Source organism: Eutrema salsugineum, unplaced genomic scaffold (assembly GCF_000478725.1).
Source record: "Eutrema salsugineum unplaced genomic scaffold, Eutsalg1_0 scaffold_12, whole genome shotgun sequence".
In the NCBI taxonomy this organism is placed as follows: Eukaryota; Viridiplantae; Streptophyta; class Magnoliopsida; order Brassicales; family Brassicaceae; genus Eutrema; species Eutrema salsugineum.
Window position 1 is genome coordinate 4,475,312 of NW_006256895.1, and position 22,307 is coordinate 4,497,618.

At 42.3% G+C, this 22,307-nt stretch overlaps 2 non-coding genes across 2 annotated transcripts; one reads left to right on the plus strand and one right to left on the minus strand.

Annotated features, from left to right (window-relative positions):
- The first annotated feature begins 4,314 nt into the window (after positions 1-4,314).
- On the plus strand, positions 4,315-4,421 carry LOC112089472. Its single transcript, XR_002901110.1, has one exon. It is a non-coding gene; the product is annotated as a small nucleolar RNA R71 (small nucleolar RNA).
- A 14,736-nt stretch (positions 4,422-19,157) lies between these two features.
- On the minus strand, positions 19,158-19,264 carry LOC112089500. The gene has a single exon (XR_002901138.1). It is a non-coding gene; the product is annotated as a small nucleolar RNA R71 (small nucleolar RNA).
- Between the last annotated feature and the right edge of the window lie 3,043 nt (positions 19,265-22,307).

Below are 22,307 nucleotides of genomic sequence, written 5' to 3' on the forward strand. Positions count from 1 at the left end.
GCATCTCGACATATCTTCGGCGTTTGAGCTCCCAAAATCCAAGAAAAACCGTCAATGGATCAAGGTCATGTCGACCAAATTCTGGTCGGTATTTCTTCTCGATATGAATGCAAACCGCTTGCACAAAATCCTTCACAACTCCCTGCTCGCTGGTCCAAACCTTGATCGGTCAACTCCATGAGCCAGATGGCTCCTTCATCTCCAACTTTGGTGAATTCAGATGACGTCGGAAAGGGCTCCGTTCCACTGGTTCTTTGATGCGCGTTGCTTTGGTCCTTCATCCGCTCCGAGACATGTACTACTTCTTATCGGCGTAACTTTCAGCTCACAACTCCAAATAGAACAATCTCAAGTGTTATGGAAACTAAACTCGACTCTCTTGATTCTTTATGAAGACTCCGGAGGCTGAATCCTGGTTCAAGTCATCCTTGTCAGGTGATAAAGTTGAGGGATCGTCGGCTCCATAACACTTGTCCGAGTCTGATGCACATAAGGTGATGGTCTCTCCATGGCTTTTGTCCCAATTGCTCCTAGTTAGCTCCAAATGACCTGTAAACACTCCAAAAGTGCAAAACTCTCAAGGACCTAATGCAATCCCTAAACAAAGCTAGAACCAAAGACAAACTCGAATAAAACTAGCTAAATGTATGCATGAGACTCAATATTTGGACAAAAATGGAATCCTAAAAATGACAAAATATGAGTATATCACACTTCGATATCAAATTCTTGCTGGAGCAGAAACCACCTCAAGAGTCTAGGCTTGGTGTCCTTCTTTGTCATGAGATATCTGAGGGCTGCAAGATCAGTGTACACAATAACTTTTGATCCCACAAAGTAGCTTCTTAATTTATCAAATGCAAAAACTATGGCAAGCATTTCCTTTTCAGTGGTTGCATACTTTTCCTGAGTAGAATCAAGGGTCCTACCGGCATAGTAGATTACATGAAGTTTTATGTCCTTCCTCTAGCCAAGCACAGCTCCCACTACATAGTCTGAAGCATCTGTCATCACCTCAAAGGGCAATGTCCAATCAAGAGCCTGGACAATTGGTGTACTGATCAATGCCTCCTTGATCTTCTTGAAAACTTCCTCACACTCAGCATCAAAGACAAATTCAACCTCTTTGCACAACAGCCTTGTCAAAGGCCTAGCTATCCTTGAGAAGTCTTTAATGAACCTCCTGTAAAACCCTGCATGCCCAAGGAAGCTTCTTATCCCCTTGACTGAATTTGGAGCTTGCAGATTCACCATCACTTCCACTTTTACTCTATCCACCTCTATTCCAGCTTCTGAGACCTTGTGCCCCAACACTATTCCCTCTTGTACCAAGAAGTGGCACTTCTCCTAGTTGAGAACCAAGCTGTGCTCCTCACACCTCTCCAGGACCTGAGACAGGTTAGCCAAACAAGAGGAGAAAGAGTGTCCATAGACTGATAAGTCGTCCATGAAGACTTCTACTTTCTCCTCAATCAGATCCGAAAAATAGACATCATACAACGCTGGAAAGTAGCAGGAGCATTGCACAGCCCAAATGGCATGCGCCTATAAGAAAATTTCCCATAGGGACAGGTGAATGTTGTCTTCTCTTGGTCTCTTGGATCTATTGCGATTAGAAAGATTCCAGAGTAACCATCTAGAAAACAAAAGAAGGGATAGTTTGCAAGCCTCTCTAGCATCTGGTCAATAAAAGGCAAAGGAAAATGGTCCTTCCTAGAGGCTGCATTAAGCTTTCTATAATCAATACACATCCTGTGTCCAGTTATACTTCTTGTAGCTATTAACTCATCCACTTCATTCTTTATCACTGTCATTCCCCCCTTCTTCGGAACCACATGTACTGGTGAAACCCATCTAGAGTCTAAGATTGGATAAATTATCCCGGCCTCTAGGAGTTTGAGAATCTCTTTTTTCACTACTTCTTTTAAGTTGGGATTGAGACGCCTTTGGTGCTCAATGGATGACATAGATTCCTCTTCAAGGTGAATCCTATGAGTGCATAGTGAGGGTGAGATACCGTTTATGTCATCCAAAGAGTAGCCAATGACTCTCCTATGTTTATCAACTCTTCTAACAATTTATGCTCTTGGTCCTCTAACAGCTTATCATTGATAATGACAGGCTAAGACTCATTGAGACCTAAGAAAGCATACTGAGCCCCTTTGGAAGAGGTTTGAGTTCCAGCTGAGGTGCCTTAGACTCATCCCAATCAGCACTGAAACTGTATTGCATGGTTGCAGCTCCCTTGTTGCCAATTTGCTCACACAGCCCAGCCCGCTCCTCCACTTTAGAACCCACGGCCATGACTCTTTAAACCGCTACTTGGCTTGTATTTGAGCCTCTGATATCTAATACCTCAAGGCTATTTTCTTCCAATTCCAAAAACCTTGCCTCAGAGCCAAGTTCCCTTGCATTGTCCAAAAACAGCTTGTACCCTTCACTCTCCTCTGCCAAGAACCCGTGGTCTCCTTGTTCTATGGTTAAAGCAACTTGAAGAGGATCATCAGTATTCAATTCCTCAATCAGTTCATAAGCTAGATATTCCATGGTCTATACATAGAAGCATTGTCCTTCTATGGTGGCCTTTTTCATCATGTCCTTGATATCAAACTTCAGCTTTTCTTTACCAAGTTGTAGCTCAATGATGCCACCATTTACATCAATGATTGCTCCTGCTGTGGCCAAAAATGGTCTGCCCAAAATCAGTGGATCAACAGGTTCTTCATCCATCTCTAGAACAACAAAATCTGTAGGCACTTCAAAACCACCTATCTTGACTGGTAAGTCCTCTAACATCCCAACAGGCAGCCCTACTGATTTATCAGCTAGGACAAGAGAGATTCTAGCAGGTTGGAACACTCTGTATCCAAGCTTTCTTGCTATAGAAAATGGCATTAACCTGACAGATGATCCCAAGTCACAAAGGCAGCCAGCAAATATCAGTGGACCTATGGCACATGGGAGAGTAAAGCTCCCTGTATCAGACAGCTTACTAGGGACTGAACTTCTCTGAATGATGGCAGTACACTCATGGCTAAGCACCACCATACCCTGTAGCTCTTTGGTTTTGTTCAAGATAGCATCTTTTAGAAACTTTCCAAGCTTAGGCATCATCAGAAATGCTTCAATGAGAGACATTGTAAGGGGTGTTTCATTAAGAGTCTTCTCAAAGAGTACCCTTGCTTTATCTACAAGCTGCTTCTTGAATCTTCCTGGATATGGGAGCTTAGGTTGATAGGGAGGTGGTGGAACATAAGGCTTTTCTGGTTCTAATGGCTTTTCCACCCCTTTGTCCTTCCTTTTCTTTGATCTTTCAGCTTCTTGATCATCCCTTGGCGCTGCCTCCTCACCAATTTGATCATTTTCCTGAATGATCACATTGTTGTAGTCTATACCTGGTAGCTCTTTGCCACTTCTCAATGTAATGGCTTTAGCATACTCCTTTGGGTTTGGTTCAGGCTTATCAGGTAAGCCACCTTGGCTTCTTGAAGTGGATGCCTGATTCTGTTTCAGCTCCTTGATGTCTTGCTGCATAGATGCATACTGACTTGCAAACATTTGTTGACCCCGAAGCAGCTGTTGTAGAATCCCAACCATTTCTGGCCCCATCTGCTGCTGCTGGTGAACCGGTGATGACTGAAACTGACGCTGAACCAGCGCTTGCTGCTGAACTATGGTGGACTGAACCCTGGTGGTGTTTTTGGCTGCTGATGCTGTGAGGTGAAACTAGAACCCTGAAGTGGTTGCTGTTGATGCGGACTGTAACCCTGATTCTGAACAAACGGATTCTTAGGTTGAAAGGACCCTTGAAATTTGTTCTTGGGAACAAAATTCTTTGGAGCTTGAGAGGTAGGGTAGACTTGGTCTTGTGGGTTGGTTACATTGGGATTCCTGTAAGAGAGGTTCTGATTAGCATTGGCATATTGATATCTTTGGAACCTCTGATTCCCAATATAGTTTAGCTCTTCCTGAGTAAGACCCTCTTCACTGGTGTTCTCAAAGCATTGAGAAGGTTCCTCAAAATCTCCTATAAAGTGCATTGGCTTTTGAGTGGCCAATTACACCTTGTCCAGCTTGCTTTCAAGTGTTTTAAAGTCCTTCTCATACCTTTGATCCCTGCTTGAACTCTCACTCTTATTGGCTCTATCAAAGTCTTCTCCATAAGTGTCATTGCTCATTGCTAAGGTCTCTACCAGCTCTAAAGCAGCATGAATCTCCTTCCCCAGAAAGTTACCATTTGATGCAGTATCCAGCTGATTTCTGATCTTGGGAAGAGCCCCTCTATAAAGAGTGCTGATAAGAGAAGCCTCACTAAACCCATGGTGTGGGCACTGGTTTGTGTAGCTCCTAAATTTCTCCCATGCTTCACCAAAACTCTCATTGCTTTGTTGAATAAAGCTGGAGATCTGGTTTCTCAATTTTGCTGTTCTGGAAGTTGAGAAGAACTTAGACAGAAATGCCTGCTTGCATTGCTCCTAAGTTTGAATGGAGCCTCTTGGAAGATTCTTCTCCCATTGGTGTGCTTGAAGCTGTCCTCAGATACTCCATTTATCTTTGTCAAGTCACAAACTTTATCAAACTTGTCCAAGTGTTCCAAAGGATCTTCCATTGGCAATCCATGGAACATTGAGTTTTGGACCATGTTCAGTAAAGATGCTTTCACTTCAAAATTGTTGTTCTGCACCGGCGGTGCTTGATTCCCTGCTCCATACTGATGAGCATTGGCCCTATAATTTTCCCCAACAAACACAGGTGGAGGATCTTGTCTCTTTTGAGCTTGATGCTGAGGAATGAATTGAGCTTGTTGCTCATTCCTATGAGCCTGTTGCTGATTCTGCTGAGCCTGCCTCTCATTCCTTTGTGCCATGTTTATATTGACAAGGGCTTGTTGCTCATTTCTGTCAGCTTGAGCTTGATTCCTTTGAGCTCCCTTACCATGCTGAGCCTGTTGCTCCTCTTGAGCCTGGTGCTCAATGTCAACCTTGTGGTGCTCTCTCTGTTGTTCCACATCAGCTGCTCTATCTGTTTCCCTTGGACGTCTATCTCTTCTTCTTGGCACTAAGAGATTGATGTTGTCGTTCAAAGGAAATGGTGGACCACAACTTCTTGACCTTGATCTGGTGTTCATACACCTGAAAACAAATCTAGCTTTTGGTGCATAAACCTCTAATACAGCTCTTTCAGGAATTTCATCAAACACTTTTGGTGCATGAAATTCCCAGATTCTAGATCACAAGTGATGTGCAAGGATCTACCTTAGAGAACAGTTGTTTTGATAGATGAAAGCATGAATCTAGCCCTAAGCACTCCTAATCTAGCACTTTAGCACCCTATCCTACACATCTAGAACCTCATTAAGGAGACTACTCACTAATCATACTAATCTCTGTTAAACCTTTGCAAGTTGAGAAGATTTTCATGATTAAATGGATGGAAATGAAGATGGAGAAAATAGATTAAGAAGGAAAACAGCTGTAAACACAATGATTTCTGATTCTCTCTTGATTAAAACCCTTAAAAATCGATATTTCTCTTCTTAAAAGGAGTCTTTCACAAAAGAGGCAATGAAAATTAGAGAATAAAGCTTAGTCCTTAGGGTAAAAACCCTAAAAAAATATATATAATGTCTCCTGCAAAAAATATATATAATAGGTAAAATCTCGAGTGTTCGAGTTGGTCAGGAGCTTCCCATCTCGCAGGAACAAGTCGCACAGCCAAAGAAACAGCCTTGTGAGCCTTAAGTCCTTCAGCCTCAGTTGCATTCCCATCTAGGTGTAAACCGCGAGTCTTTATGCGATTCAGTTCTTTCCTCTCTTCATCTTGCACAACCAAGACGCAATCTGGGGAAAATATGTGTGCGAGTTGTTCCTCTGTTAGTCCCAAGTCGCATGCCCAACTCGTGCAAGTCTAGAAAGGTGTTTTTGCGAGATAAAACTCTGTAAGCCAAGCCGCATTCCTCTCTCAGTGTAAACCGCGAGTGTTTGTGCGATTCAGGCTCCTTTGCTCTCTTGCTCGCACAACCATGTAGCACAGCACTTCAAGTATGTGTGCGGGATGGTCTACTTCACTCCCAAGTCGCAAGCCCAAGTAGGTGTAAACAGCGAGTGTTTGTGCGGTTCAGTTCACTGCTCAGCCAACTCGCCTGCTCAAGTCGCACACTTGTGGACTTAGCATTTTTCCTGCTCGGGAGCCTTTGACCTCACCCAGGGTTACCTTACCCGCACATCTCCACTTGCAGCTCAATTCCCATAATTTATACTTTAAGTGCTGCAGGTTAGCCAAGTCACAAAACCATCTCGCAGACTTCAAATCTTCTCGGACCACTTTGCATTCGGGGGAGCCTAACTTCCGGGATATAGTTTCAAATGGCTTGATTCCAACTTCAGTGGAAATAGCACTCAAATATCTCAAACTTTGGTGAAGAAACCTTCAGCGCTCGGAAAGTGGAAAGTTCCCTAGACGGCTCATCTCTGCGGTGCATTGAAAGGATCAAAAAGAAGCTCTTGGACGAGTGTTCAATCCGGAGACGGTATCTTTCAGCACATATCTCCAAACTGGATGATCTCAGATGTGATGGATAAACCACCCAAAGATTTCAAATCTTGATGAAGACCCCGGCAACTGAATCAGACTGGAAAGGCATCGTCCCACGCAATCTTTGTGACTCATTGGATCAGTCTTGAAACTGTAGCGAGACAGGCGTGCCTTCCGGTGAGCTTTAAAAAATAGCTTTAACAAAGGACCATGGTGAGCATGGCTATCTATAAGATCAGACCTTGGGGTTTATGAAGCTTCTTGACTCTCACAAACCAGAAGGAAGCACTGATTCTTTCATGGAGTTATATCACGGAGCTCTAGAGAAGCCATTAAACTGGTTTGGAAACTCAGATTTGTCAAGGGAACATGTTCATACCGACCAGATTTCAGTCGGTATTCAACTCGGTGTAGAGGAGGTTCAGAGGCCGAAGATATATCGACCAGCCACACCAAGTGAAATGAAGTCTGTGTCTCAAAAATCTGTACAAGGAGCCGATGTTTTAACCCATACCAAGGTGAATTCAGTCGGTGTAGAAGCTCGGTGTGACAGGGTTCAAAAAGCCGAAGAAATATCGACCTCCTACACTGAGCACAATCAAGTCGGTGTGAACATGACGGCTACCTTGGAAATTGGTTCTAAAGAGGGTAAAGACAAGGTTCAAGGGCAAGGAAGCAAAACCAAAGAAGCCACAACAGAGGATAATTCAAAAGAAGCTGACCAAAGGAGCTTCATGAAGGATTGGGATGAGTCTAAGGCACCTCAATTGGAACTCAAACCTCTTCCTAAGGGGCTCAGGTATGCATTCTTAGGTCTCAATGAGTCCTGCCCTGTGATCATAAACGATAACCTGTTAGCTCATGAAGAACATGCATTGTTAAATGAGCTTAGAAAGTTCAAGAGAGCTATAGGTTATTCATTGGCTGATATTAGAGGTATCTCTCTGATAACACTGGATTTCGATCATTTTTATGGATCACTTTAATGTCTTTTACAGGTGTTTTTACTCTATTTTCAAAGGTTTTCAAAAGATTTCTATGTTTTCGGATTTTAAAAGACTTTTCAGGTAATTTGGGATAAAGAGGCACAAATTGGAACAAAAGACTCTTTTGGATAAATGCAGACCGTCAGAACTCTCATGGAGAGACGAAGACCTTCTCACCGTCTGATCACCCTCAAAATTGGACCGCTTATAGAAGAATCAACCAGATTTCAAATGCACTTGGTTTGGAGACATTCCAACGGTTGGATCTCAAGATATTCCATTAGCCCCAGAGCCACTCGAATACGGCCAGCAAGTCACGCGACCACGGCCAACAGCCCATTCTCCGCGGTCACAAGCCTCCTGATCGCGGCTAGCCACCTATTTCCCGCGGTCACGTCATTCCCGACCGCAGCCGGCTAACTCCGAACTAAAGCCCATATTTCTGAAGCCCAAAGTCATTCTCAGCCTCAATTTCGGAACCCTAGAGACCATGGAGTATTGAAGAATATAAATACTTGTCATTTATGTCGTTTTTAGACACCACCCTTCATACTTTACAAAAACCCTTTTTCCTTTAGCCGTTTTTATGCGATTTTTGTAGAAAATTGTTCAAGTCCGAGTTCTTCAATAGAGAAGCTTTCTTCATCTCTTTTCTTTACTGTTTTTGATTACTTTTATTAAAACCAATGATGCTGTCGACCTCAGCCATGTCTGAGTAGATCCCGAGTTGGGCTTAGGGTTCCCGAAAGGGGCTCTCATAATCTATTAAGACATCTAGGTTTATAGATCTGGGATTTCAACTTTGTTCTCTGTTTATTCTTGTTCTTATTGCATGTATGCTTGATTGATCACCTAGTATCTGACCTAGATAGTTAGTGTTGTGAAAGTTTTCATTAAGTATCAGCCCTAGAATGAAACAGGCAAATTTTCCGTAGGAGTGGAAACCTACCTGCGGCGAGATCGTGAGTATTGACGAGTCTTGTGCAGCTCTTGCGTTCTCTCCCTTCCAGGGCCAGAGTGGAAACCTACTGGTCAGGGTTGTGAGAAACAGTTGGCTATGATCACGACAGTGACGTAGTCATACCTCCGTACTCTAGCTCTAGAACCCTATATATCGATATCCGTCAATCCCAATCTATCTACCCTAGTGTTAAAACCGATTATGATCCCTGTAGAGTTCCCAAAAGCTCAGCGTTTTTAGCCATAGTTTACAAACCAATCGATTTTTACTTGCTTATTTAGATCTCAATTTCAATTGCTTTAGTTCAATATTTTGCTTGCTTGATTTCCTTTTCATTCGATTTTTCTACTTGTTCCTTAGGATAGATTTATTTGCTTTCTTTTGTTTTAGTTTAATCCGTGAAAATAAAACAACCTCTAAAACCAATCTAGTCTAGACATAAAGTTAGAAACCGTAGAAGAATACCAGACACACAAATCTCTGTGGATTCGATCCCTAAATACTACAACTGATTAGCTGTGCACTTGCGGCTTTCATTTGTTTTTGTTAAGGGTAAAACTTGTTCCCTCACGCAGTTGACACGCATCAAGTTTTTGGCGCTGTTGCCGGGGATTTGTTTCGCTGCCTTTTGCTATTTTTCTTGTTTTAACTTCTGTTCTAGACACCTGATCTCTAGTTCTTTCTTAAAGTTTTGCTGAATTATCTTTCCCTTCTTTTGTTTTTCTCTGAATTGCATGAATACCAGGCGCAGACCTGTAGAAAACATTCCAATTCTAGACGAGATAGACAGACACGAAAGAGAACTTCGAAGACTTAGACGAACGCAAGGAATGGCCAATGACGACCAGCCTGGAGTTCCTATTAACCGTGCTTTAAATATGGACCAAGACGGGTCCGAACATGGAGAAAATGAAGAGAATGATCACAGAGGAGGTGATCATGCTCGACAAGATGGAGAGGAGGATGAGGTTCCTACAAGATCATCGACTGAATCTTTCTATGAAGCCTGGGAACGTTTTAAGGAGTATGAACGTGATTGCCTTCACCATGGATTTCCTGGATCAAGCCTGCTGAGCACATTTTACCGAGGTTTGCAACCAAAATACAAACTTTCACTTGATACAGCTAGCAATGGAGATTTTGGACAAAAGACGATAGCAATGATTGTCTTGAATACGATCGCTCGATGAAGAAAACCAGAACAGACAACAAGGAGATAACCGAGTTGTAGAACATGATGAGCCAGCTTTTGAAGAGCAACAATCGCCCAATCCATGCTTGTGAGACCAACAATGGCGCAGAAGATGAAGGACCTAGTGATATTAATCACATTAATCAAGCCTTTCAAGAAGAAGAGGTGAATTATGTAGGAGCACAAGCACCATACCCAAACCGCTTCAATAATGGTTTCACAACAACTTCCGGAATGCAAATTACAACAATCTCTCTTACCGCAATCCAAATGTGGAGAATCCTCAAGATCAGTACTACCCACCACAGCAAAAATCCTTCCAAAAAAAGTTCCAAGGTGGAAACTTCGGAGGGACAGGAGCTTATCAACCGCGACAGCCATATAACTACCAAGGTACAGGTTTTAACAATCAATTTGTACAACAGCAAGGAGTCACGACGAACCAGCTAGCTTTACAAATCGGTAGACTTGAACAGTCCATCCACAGCTCGTTATGACGAACGAAAAAGCATCTAACGACATTAACGTGAAGGTTGATTGCATGTACAATGACCTGAACGGGAAGTTTGAAGCTTTATCTTCGCACGTCAAAAAGCTAGACGTGCAAGTTGCCCAAACAGCCGACTCTATGAAGAGGCAAAGTGGAGTTCTTCCAGGAAGAGTTGAGATAATCCTAAGAGGTTTTGCAACGCCATAACCACACTGCCTGAAGAAGAGGCCATAACCGATGGAAAGAAAGAGGAAACCCCAATCTTTGTACCACTTTACAAGGATGTCGATGCCAAGCAGCCACCATTTAAGGTACCTCAACGATCCGGAACGTTTTGTTTTCCAATGTTTCATTTCAGGAATCAAGTTCACAGACTGCCTGTGCGATTCCGGAGCCAATGTCAACATCATGTCAAAGACATTGCCGAAAAATTGGGCATAAAAAGCTTAAGGACATCGACGGTTAAGGTTGTCTTTGGAGATTCATCTCAAAAAGATAATGAAGGGGCAATTCATGATCTACAAGTTCTAGTGGGAGATAAGATTGTTCCAGCGGATTTCCAAGTCCTGGAGATGGATAAAGAGAAGGAGAGGCCACTCATTTTTGGGAGACCATTCCTAGCTATCGTAGGAGCACTAATCGATCACGCAAACCGGCATGCTATTTTTCTCAATGTAGATCGCATAATGTTTTATCCGACAATCCTAGATGATTTTCCAAGCAAAGGAAACCGGCCAAAAGAGAAAGAAAAGGAGAAGCCGAAATCTTTTGCAAAGATCAAGATCATCATTCCACCGGATGCAACAGAAACTAGTGAGGACCAAATCCAGGAGCTGATCGAAAACACAAAAAGGGTTTTAAACAATGTTAAAGTCCGATAAAAGAGTAAAGGAAAGAAGACGGCTCCTCAAGGAGAAGAAGTAAAACCTCCAGCAACTGGAAGTGATAAGGGCACATCAAGTAGAGTGCCAATCAAATCAGCCTGATTCTTCATACCTACGTCGAGCTAAACGACTTAAAACAAAAGCGCTTAATGGGAGGCAACCCATTTAGGTACTCTTTCTTTTAGTTTTCTTTTCCTTTGAACAATTTATATTTTCTTTTTCTTTTAAATTTCAGATATTTTAAAACAAAAACAAAAAAAAAATCAGAAAATTAGAAAAACCAAGAAGAAAAGGGTAGGTTTTTAGCTGCTCGGCCCGGCAAAGACCTGAAAGTTGGACGAAGGCCGCAGGAGAAAGGGCCGCGGTCCCGATCAACCGACCCGTGGCCAAGGGAGCATCGACCGCGGCACCGTAAATGTGACCGCGGTCGAGCCCTTAATCACCGCGGTCCCGCATCTCCTGACCGCGGCCGTTGGTCGTTGAGATGGGAATGCGGATTTCCACCGCTTTTCAAAAGTTCCCGGAGTTTCCCGGTGATTTCTGGAGTATTCCTGGTAAAGCCCGTTAAGATTTTCCATTAGTTTTAAATCTCTGTTGCGTGCAAGACAAGAAAGGTAAGTTCTCGTAAACTTATGAATTCTCGAAAATTTTCCGTTTTTGCTACAAAAACGCTTTTTAAAGAAAGGAAATGCACTTTTTGGATCAAAACTCCTTTTTCTCTTGTCTTCCAAAAGACTTGGAGATTTAGGAGATAGAACACCTTTTTCAATTCTTAAGCTTTTTAAGAGATTCTGTCATCAAATCTCTCTTTCCAGCAAGGTATGAAGCTCAAACTCGCCATTTTTAAATGATTTTAGAACTTAGGGTTTTCTTCAAAAGCCCAAATTTTGGTTTATTGATGGTGGAAATAGCTTAAAAACAATGGATTATCCTTCTAGGTTATCTAAAATATCCATTTTAACACCTAGCTTAAGAGGAATTGAGATTTTTGAAATTTGGATTTCACATGCTTTATAAAAATCGAATTTGGAACAGCAAAATCGATATATTTTATTAAGTCTTGTGTGATTAGGTAACCTATAGATTTGACATGGAAATTGCTCATTAAAACCGATTTTTAGAAAATTTCTATGTTGAGAACATCAAAAATCCGAATCTAGTCATGAACTACTCGATTACTTCAATTTAATGTCAATTATGCTTGCTTGTGGTTTTGACTAATCTCATGATACTAAAATTAGTATAACTGATCGTTAATGTGTTAAAATCAGCATCCATATTCACTCTTTTTCCAAGAATCATCTCGTCTTGCAGAAAAATGGAACAAACTAGATCCCGAAGAAGCCGTCGCACTGGTGACAGCTCTGAGGACATTCCCGATGATGCTACTCTTGGAGAGTACATGCTGAACCAAGCAAGACCGAGAAGAAGAAACTATGTGATGAGATTGCTCCAACACTCAAGAGAAACAAGAGCAACTCCCGAGCCACCACAGATCCGATATGTTGGCAAGGAGATAAACCGAGAGTGGACTATGCAAGACGTTTCAAGAAGCTGAACATCAAACCCACGCCTTGCATTGATTATCATACACTTGAGATGCTTGGAATCAGAGAAGATGTAATCTGGTACATCGATGCACTTAAGCTAAGACCCTACATGGAGCTGAACCTTCCAACTTATCCAGAGCTAGTCCACGAGTTCTTAGCAACTATTAAACTCCACCACATGAAGAGGAGGAACCCCAGACCATGAGATGGCATCTTGTCATTCTCTATCCGCGGACAGCCTTACTCGCTCACACTTTCTGCATTTTGTGAGGCTCTTAAGCTTCCATACACCGATGGTATTTACCTTGAATATAAACCCGATTTTAACTTGTGGAGAGAGATGGGTCATGGAGTCTATGATAGCGGGAGATCCAGGTCAGCTCTTTTTACTCATCCTGCAGTGAGAGTTGTGCACAAACTCTTAGCACACACGATTTTCTCTAGAGCCAACATGGGATGTGTTTTGAAGACCGAGCTCATTACGCTTCAGATGCCATTTATGCACGACCCACGACTTGCCTGCTTTGTCTGGATCATAGCACAGAACATGGTAAAGGTGAAGCATGACTTACATGGTTGTGAGGACGCTACTCCAGCTTACGGGAGTGCTATTACAGCGATACTACAGGCTGTAGGATTCTATTTCTCATCTGATGATCCACTTCCCGATGTCTGGTATGACCTACTTTATCTCTCTCGCGATCACACTATCTCTCGTGCCGCTTTCGATCCAGACAGGTTTGGTTACAAGTATTTCACTGGCACTAAGGAGCACCAAGTCTGCTTGCCTTCAGCATCAGTCCCGAGATTGAGTAACGTAGGACGTCCGCGATGGACTCCGGAAGCCGATGAGTTTCTGCCATCTGTACCTCGTCTAGCATTCACCATTGGCCAATACATAGTGGCCAAGGCAAAGCGTGATGCAGCTGCGGCCCGTGCTCATTTTTAGCCATATGTTTTGACCGGCCACACCTCATCATCTAACATCATCGCACTCACATTCTGATTTGGAGCGCAGAGCTGAGAGACAGGGACGACGCTTTGAGCGCGTTGTCACCTTCCTACAGGAGCAGCACTAATTCGCAGCAGACACATTGGAGGATGAGTAATTGATCAACACTTCACTGCCACCACGGTTCTATCATCATTTTCTTTTCTTTTATCTTTTATTTTGCTTTTATTCACCATCTTCTCACCAACTTTTTCACACTGGGGACAGTGTGATTTAAGTCTGGGGGAGGATTTCTATCCGTACTAATTATTTTCTTGTTTTTGCTTTCAAATTTCAAGCACTTTTTAAATTTTAATATGTAACCTATTCGACATTAAGTATTCTTCAGGAATGTTTGACACAAAACTATGATGATTTAGACCTGCACGCTTCTACACTATGCATGATAGCTCATTTGTGGTTAGCACTAGACTAGGCGGTAGATAGAGTACTTGCACTACAAACTCCCACCAGAGGACTTCTATTCATGGAGATTCTTTCTGATAGGATATACTAGGTCATTTTATTTGACCTTAATATTGACATCTAATTTTCTCATCATTGATTTTAGGCAGACATCGACATACACATCTAGGACGTCTTTTACCCTCACTTTTACCACTCTTTGTCGTCCTAGATTACCAGTTTATCTTTATCTGGTACAATACCCTAAACTCAAAACCCTTGTTTTCAATCCCCATGCATTCTCTCTCTAGTTTATATCAGCAGATATGTGCAAAAACGTCGGAGAGAAGAGGAGCGACGCATTTTTCAGTCACTCACAAAGGAGACTGAATGGAATTGGGAAGGAAGAGTATCAGAACCCTCATGAAGCTTTACAAGACTGATCTTAACTGGTAATTTCGTGCTCTCTATGAGTCTATATCTAAAGGTGCTCCCTCTCTTTCGTCTTAAAAAAAAAAAAAAAAAAAAACGAACGAATGAAAAGAGAGAGGGAAACAAAATGCCTAATGAGTCCTAGATTGTCAAAATTTTTGGAGCAAGAAGTAACTACTAAGCGTTTATAGAGCTATGTTTTTGAAGGATTTACAAAAATCTAAGTCTGGGGGAGTTAGGAGAGAACCTGAGGAAGAAGACCAGGAATCTATGGCAAGAAGAAAGTGACTGAAAAATGTGGATACCAACAGCTTCACTCTCTCTTGCGGTTTTGCATAATATATTGCATCCTCCAGATCTTCAGGTAACCCATAAACACTTTAAGCCTTACCCTTAGAATAACCCTTTTTGACACCTAGCCTAGTTTGCCTTGCCTAGACTTTCTTTGATGAGAACCACCGAGATTTTTATTGAATGTTAAGAGCTAGTTGACTGGAAGTTAGATCTTAGTGCATAGATTTCCGCATGAGGGATTAACGGACTAGTTATGTCTGTATTGCTAGTGAGAACTTTCTAGGCTATTCCCGATTGATGGGTTCTAAAGAGGGTAAAGACAAGGTTTAAGGGCAAGGAAGCAAAACCAAAGAAGCCACAACAGAGGATAATTCAAAATAAGTTGACCAAAGGAGCTTCATGGAGGATTGGGATGAGTCTAAGGCACCTCAATTGGAACTCAAACCTCTTCCTAAGGGGCTCAGGTATGCATTCTTAGGTCTCAATGAGTCATACCCTGTGATCATAAACGATAACCTGTTAGCTCATGAAGAACATGCATTGTTAAATGAGCTTAGAAAGTTCAGGAGAGCTATAGGTTATTCATTGGCTGATATTAGAGGTATCTCTCTGATAACACCGGATTTTGACTATTTTTATGGATCACTGTAATGTCTTTTACAGGTGTTTTTACTCCATTTTCAAAGGTTTTCAAAGGATTTCTATGTTTTCGGATTTTAAAAGACTTTTCAGGTAATTTGGGATAAAGAGGCACAAATTGGAACAAAAAAACTCTTTTGGATAAATGCAGACCGTCAGAACTCTCATGGAGAGACGAACACCTTCTCATCGTCTGATCACCCTCAAAATTGGATCGCTTATAGAAGAATCAACCGGCTTTCAAATGCACTTGGTTTGGAGACATTCCAACGGTTGGATCTCAAGATATTCCATTAGCCCCGGAGCCACTCGAAGACGGCCAGCAAGTCACACAACCGCGGGCAACAGCCCATTCTCCGCGGTCACAAGCCTCCCGACCGAGGCCAGCCACCTATTTCCCGCGGTCACGTCATTCCTGACCTACTGGTCAGGGTTGCGAGAAACAGTTGGCTATGATCACGACAGTGATATATTCATAAATTGCATCATTTCGTGTACATATTTTAGTCCAAATCATATCTTATCTCATGCATTTTAGGTCTTTAGGCATTTTTTTAGGACTTAGGAGATTGCATTAGGTCCACGAGAGTTTTGCATGTTTTGGAGTGTTAAACAGGTGCTTTTGGAGCCCATTTGGAGTGGAGGATGTGATACAGATGAAGAAATGGAGTTGGAATGATAAAGAAATGGTGAAAAGGAGCAATTTTGGGTTTCTCGGCAAAATGGTGTACTGAAAGTCGAAGGTTCTCGGCCAAAATCCTTCCCGCGGGTAGAACTCTTGGCCAAAAACACGTGCCGCGGTTAAGTTTCTCGGCCAAAAATCTTGAATGCAGATACATCTCGGAAATCACGTTTCAGGAAGGTCTTTCCGTCAGATTCAGCTGTCGGAGTCTTCATAAAGGTTGGAGAAAATTGAGTCAAGAGTTCAGAACAGTTCGAATCAAAGCATTTGGACCACGGAGCTGAATGATATGGTAATCGGAAGACATACCTCTCTCGCATCCATTCCGGAGAAATCCGATACTCCTGAATGATCGCCTGTCCGGGGAACCTTCCGGTCCGATTCAGTTGTCGGAGGCTTCATCAAAGTTGGAGAAGATTGGATCATGGTTCCATAGCAAGTGGAATAATGGAATTCGGACGCGTGAGCGGAAAGTTGAGCTCGTCGGAAGAAACCCCTGTCTCGCGGCCGTCTTGGACCGATCCGATGAGCTCCGAAGAATGCGAAGGACGGCGCACTTCCAGGAAGATTCAGTTTCCGGGGTCTTCATAAGAATCAGAGATGTTTGAGTCCTCTTTCCATAACGTCCAAGATCATCCAATTCAGATCTATGAGCAAGAAGTTAACGTCTCCGGAATGGACACATGTCTAGACGCCTTTCTCTGATCGTGTAAATGCATTGCGAAGATGAGCCCTCCAGGAAGCCTTCCACTTCCCAAGCGCCGATATTTTCTTCACCAAAGATCGAGCTGAATGAGTTAGGACTTCGGTCTCTCAACACCAAGGCTCCCTTGATCACCAAAATGATCCCAAAACGACTAAGTGTTGAAGCAGACCTTGGTGTGAACCCTTCAGCATGCTATGCCGAGCTCCTATGTTACACAAACCTCGGGTACCAGGCCCCTCGGCATGTATGCCGAGGTCCTCATCTCTCCAACCCAGATTACAAACAAACCCTCTTCACGTTTCAAAGCTTTAACCGGATCAAATGCCAAGTCTCATGTGTGTTCTTCAAGTGTTCATCAAAGTTTCAACCCAGCACATGACCCCCTGGTGTATGGCCCTCGGTGTGAGACTTCTTCAGATGGCGAGGGGTGGCTCCAGCAACCCAGAAAGGGCGGGTCAGTACCCAGTTTGTCCTGGGCTGACCCGGCCCACACTCTTTTATATAAATAGTTTTTAGAGACTAAAACCCTAGTTATGCTTTATCTTATCCTCTAATCTGTTTTCTTTTTGTTCTCTCTCTGCTTCTTAGTGTAAAAACGAGTTTAAATAAGAGATATCTAAGGGATTTGAACATTCCAAAGCTGTTTCTTATCATCTCATCATCTCATCTCTGCTTCTAATCATGATTAACACCACCTCTTGCAAAGGAAATGGTGTGTTCTTCATGATTAGTGAGTAGTTATCTTTTAAGCTTCTAGGTGTGTAGATTAGGGTGCTTAGATGATCGGTTTGTGATGTTTAGGTTCTAGATTCTCATTTAATTTCCTTAGTTAGCTGCTCTTAATGCTAGATCTTTGCACATCACTCTGATCTAGACCTTAGTCATTTCTCCACCCACAAGGTGTTTGATGAAATGTCTGAATGAGCTAAGCTAAGGGTTTATGCCTTTTTCATCATGGGAATGATTTGTTAAATGCATGAATGACATATTAGAACTGTTTCTTAATGCTCACTGATTCATATTTCACAAATGATGATTTGGTTTGAAAATGGATTAGTGTAGAGATTAATGCCTTCATGAGAGGATTAGTCTAGATTAGAGTTCTAAGTTGAAATGTTTTGAAATCATGTGATTCCTTGTTGCTGCTTTCTGTGTAAGATTCGGTCTCTCTGAAATAGAAACCGTTTGGTCATTATTAGACTTGATACTATATGCTTGTTGATTGCTTGATCTTGCTTAAGGTAAATTAATCTTGATTAAGTGATTTACAAAGGGATTATTGTCATGAGAGTGAATTAATCTGCTTTTGAAGTCTAGACTAAAGAGTAACTTGCATTGCATTATTGTTCTTAGCATCATGAATTGATATCTACAGCACCCTAATCAATGATCACATCTAGAGGTTTATCTTTTATCATTTGCTTAATCACCATCATCTTGTTTAGCTTGCTTGTTTAGTTCATTTATCATTGCTTGTTTGTTTCTTGTTTATATTTTCACTTGTTACTTGTCACCAAACCTGTCTTTGATTAGCTTGACTTAAGAACTTATCTTATAAACTAGTGCCTAACTATCACACATATGGATTGACACCCCTTATACTACTTTGAGAAGGGGATTGATAACCCTTCTAAGAGCCTCAAAACTCTAAGTTATCAATTGGCGCCGTTGCCATATTGTGTGGCGCTAGTTAGCATTAGTTTCTGATATAGTTTTTGAGATCAAGTTTAGTTTGTTTTACTGATTCCCTTTCAAGTTCTTTCTTTGTTTTCAGGTGTATGATCACAAGAATTCATCTTAGAAGACAAAGAGACAGAGCTGCTCATTTGGAGAGATTGGTAATGGATCAGCAAGTTGGGATTGAGCACCAGGCTCAAGAAGCTGCTCACGGTCAAGGAGCTGGTATTGGAGCTAATGGGAACAGAAATCAGGTTCCACACGGTCAGGTCCATCAGGGACCAGCTCAGGGTAATCAGAACCAAGACCGGCCTCAGGTTAATCAACCGCAACCCTTCCCAAACCCACCCTGGTGTCAAGAGCCTCCACTGGTCTATGTAGGAGACAATGACCGAGCCAATACACACCAATACAGGGCTGGCATTCAAGCTCCTCCAGTTCAGAACACGAATTTTGAAGAGAAAGCCTCTATGCTCAACATGGTGCAGAACTCTAAGTTCTATGGGCTGCCAAATGAGGATCCTTTGGAGCATTTGGATCACTTTGATAGAGTTTGTGATCTCACAAAGATCAGTGGTGTCTCTGAAGACAGTTTCAAGCTCAGGTTGTTCCCATTAGGTTTAGGAGACAAGGCACACCAATGGGAGAAGAACCTACCTAGCGGTTCAATACAGACTTGGGAACAATGCAAGTTAGCATTCTTGTCTAAGTTCTTCTCCACTGCTAGAACCGCCAGGCTAAGGACAAAGATTTCAAGCTTCACTCAGCATTCTAATGAGACCTTTGGAGAAGCTTGGGACAGGTTTAGGAGCTATACAACTCAGTGCCCACATCATGGCTTTTCAGAAGCCTCTCTCCTTAGCACTCTGTATAGAGGATCAGTTCCCAAGATCAGAACTCAGCTGGACACAGCATCAAATGGGAATTTCTTGGCAAAAGAAATCACTGCAGCTATGGAACTTGTTGAGAACCTAGCCATGAGCCAAGACACTTATGGGGAAGACTATGACCGGTGCTATAGAGGAGAAGGTTCTAGTAAACAACAAGAGCTGGAAAAGACCCTAGATGAGTTGAAAGTTAAGTTTGCAAAGCTGGTAAAGGTCACTCAGCAACCTATACACTATGTAGCTGAAGAGAAGAGTTGTTTTACTAATGTCAATGAACCTGGTCTTGCTCAAGAGGAGTTACACTTCATTGGGAACCAGAATAAGTTTCAAGGGTACCCTCCTCAAGGCTTTGTTCAAAAGAATCAGTACCAAGGTCAACAATCTTATCAGCCACAAGCGGTTCAGGCACAAGGGAACAGCTTCACAAACCAAGTCAGCTTTCAGCAACAAGGGCCTCCACCTCTTGGATTCGGTCAGCCACAGTTTCAGCAGGGTTCTATGCCACAGCAAGGTCCTGATATTGGCATTGTTCTCCAACAGGTCATACAAGGACAACAAAAGCTTGATTCCAAGTGTCTTGACCTGAGTTCTAAGATGGAGACATTAGACTCTGAACTTAAGATTCTTAGAAATAACAAGGGCATCTGCACTTCTGAAACTCAAGTCTCTCTTGCTGGTAAAGCTGTTCAATACCCCAAAGATTATTGCAATGCCATCTACTCAAGCGATGATCATTCAGCTGCTGTTCAAGAGATTGAATACCTTCTTTATGGTCAAGTCTCTGATGGGTCCAGTCCTAATAAAGAGGAAGAGGACTCCATTATAGAGGACTTTATGAGCTTTTTACCTGATCTCAATGAGGACATTACAAAAGAAGGTGGAGGGGCGGCTTGTTCAGTTTGTTATTTGCAGCATTGGAATGATTTTGTTGAGCAATGGAACAATTCAGGGGATGCTGAAGCAAGGGACCAGCCGGTTGCTCAAGTACAGCCAAAGGATGATGTCTCCAGCCTAGATTCACCAAATGTGAAGCCTACATCACTCCCAAAGCTGGGTAATCCAGGGATATTTACTATCTCTTGCACTCTTGGGAAGTTCAGAGTTGAGAATGCCTTGTGTGATTCAGGCTCAAGTGTAAATGTGATGTCTCTTCGCATGATGGAGAGACTTGGGATCAAGAACTTAAAGGAGTATCCTTCTTCCATCACTTTTGGCAATTCTTACTCAAAGAAACCTCATGGGCTGATAGAGAACTATCCTTTGAAGGTTGGTGAGTGCATAGTTCCAACTGATTTCATAGTCATGAAGAAGAAAAAGTCAAAGGAACTTCCACTTTTGCTTGGAACTTCATTCCTTAACACAACTGGTGCAAGGATTGACTTTGATACTCAAAGAGTGGTGGTTACAAAGGTGGATAAGGACATTTCTTACCCTGTCAAGCCTCCCTTAGCCGAATTTTGTGGATCAGCTGCTCAAGAGATAGAAGAGCCCAAGGTGCTTGAGATGCATTATGTGGGAAGTGTTGGAGTTTTAGGAGAATCTAAATCCCTTTCAGCTGTTGAGAAAGGAGAACAAGCCCACATCAACTATGGTCACAAGGATGAGAATACAGAGCCTTTGATCAGATTAGAAGACATCTTCCTCACATGGTCTCCTACACTTAGTGAGCTAGAGATGCTCAACAGCAAAGGTGAGAGATCTGATTCAGAAGAAAAGAACCTTGAACCTGAATTTTCCTCACAAGACTTTACTCTCACCCCTTGGACATGTGAGGACGGTGCTGTAAAGTACAAGTTGGATTGCAATGGGAAATCAGAGTAATTTTCAGAGCTCAGAACCGGTCTCACAAAGGCACTCATTGACAAGGATTCTGATGGTATTCAAGAACTGATGCAAAAAGGTCTCAAGCTTGAGTTAAAGGGAAATGGGTCTGATGGTTCTCAAAGGGAGCAGAGCTCAGCTTTCATGCTTCAGATAATTGACATGTTCAAGAGCATTAGTGCTCCTTCTCACCCAACCTAAGAAAGGTTTTACAAAGTCAAACTTAGTGACTTTAAACAAAGTGCTCTTGGGAGACACCCCAAGCTTATCCTTGTATATAGTCTTTTTAATCTTTTCTTTAGTGTCTTTAGAATGTTTTGATGGGTTTTCTAAGTGATCTCAGGTTCTAGAAAGTGTTCTTGCTCAATGGTTTGAAGGAACAAGTGCAGAGAGGAGCTTAAAGGTGGCGGCCTTATGATTCAAAGGAGCAGTGAACCTGAGACCTCGGCCAAGCACCTCAAGATGATCATTACCTAGGTCTCTTGTTTGATCTTCACGGAACCAAATGCTGTGAGAAGCCTTGGAGAGCCAAAGCCGAGGTGGTCTTGAGCTAATACCGAGGTGCCCTTGCCACTTACACAGAAACTTGTCCACCTCGGTACAGAAGCCTCGGCATGGCTACGCAGAGGGGTCCATGAACGAGCATGAACAAAGAGGGACGCTTGAGAGACTTGAGTCCAAGCAGAGGGTTCAAAGCACCAGCATCCTCCTCCATGTCCAATACCTCCATTCCATCATGAACAAGTCTGGTAACTCTCCAAACTCTATGTACATATGCATATAGTTCTTTATTTTTCATTTTGCATCTTTCTTGCTTTTGCCTTTCACTTCTTTCTTATGCTTTTATAACACAGAGGACTGTGTTATTTAAGTGTGGGGGAGGAGTTTATTGTTTACTAATCATGTTTTTTTTTTATCTTATTTTCCACTTTGAGTCTTGAGTCTCATGTAGTTGCATCTAAATGCATATAAAATCAGAAAAGTTTCACAAAAAATGTTCATTCTAGATTGCATTCACATTTTTTAGGATCGAGTCTAGTTGCATCATATAGGTTGCATCTTGCAGGGAGTAATGATAGGTTTTCTAGAGAGTACATCACTTTGAGAACTTGAACTGAATATGCTTGTGAATCTTTTTTTGTGCTTGCAAAGTCTGAAACGATCTGAATCTGAGAA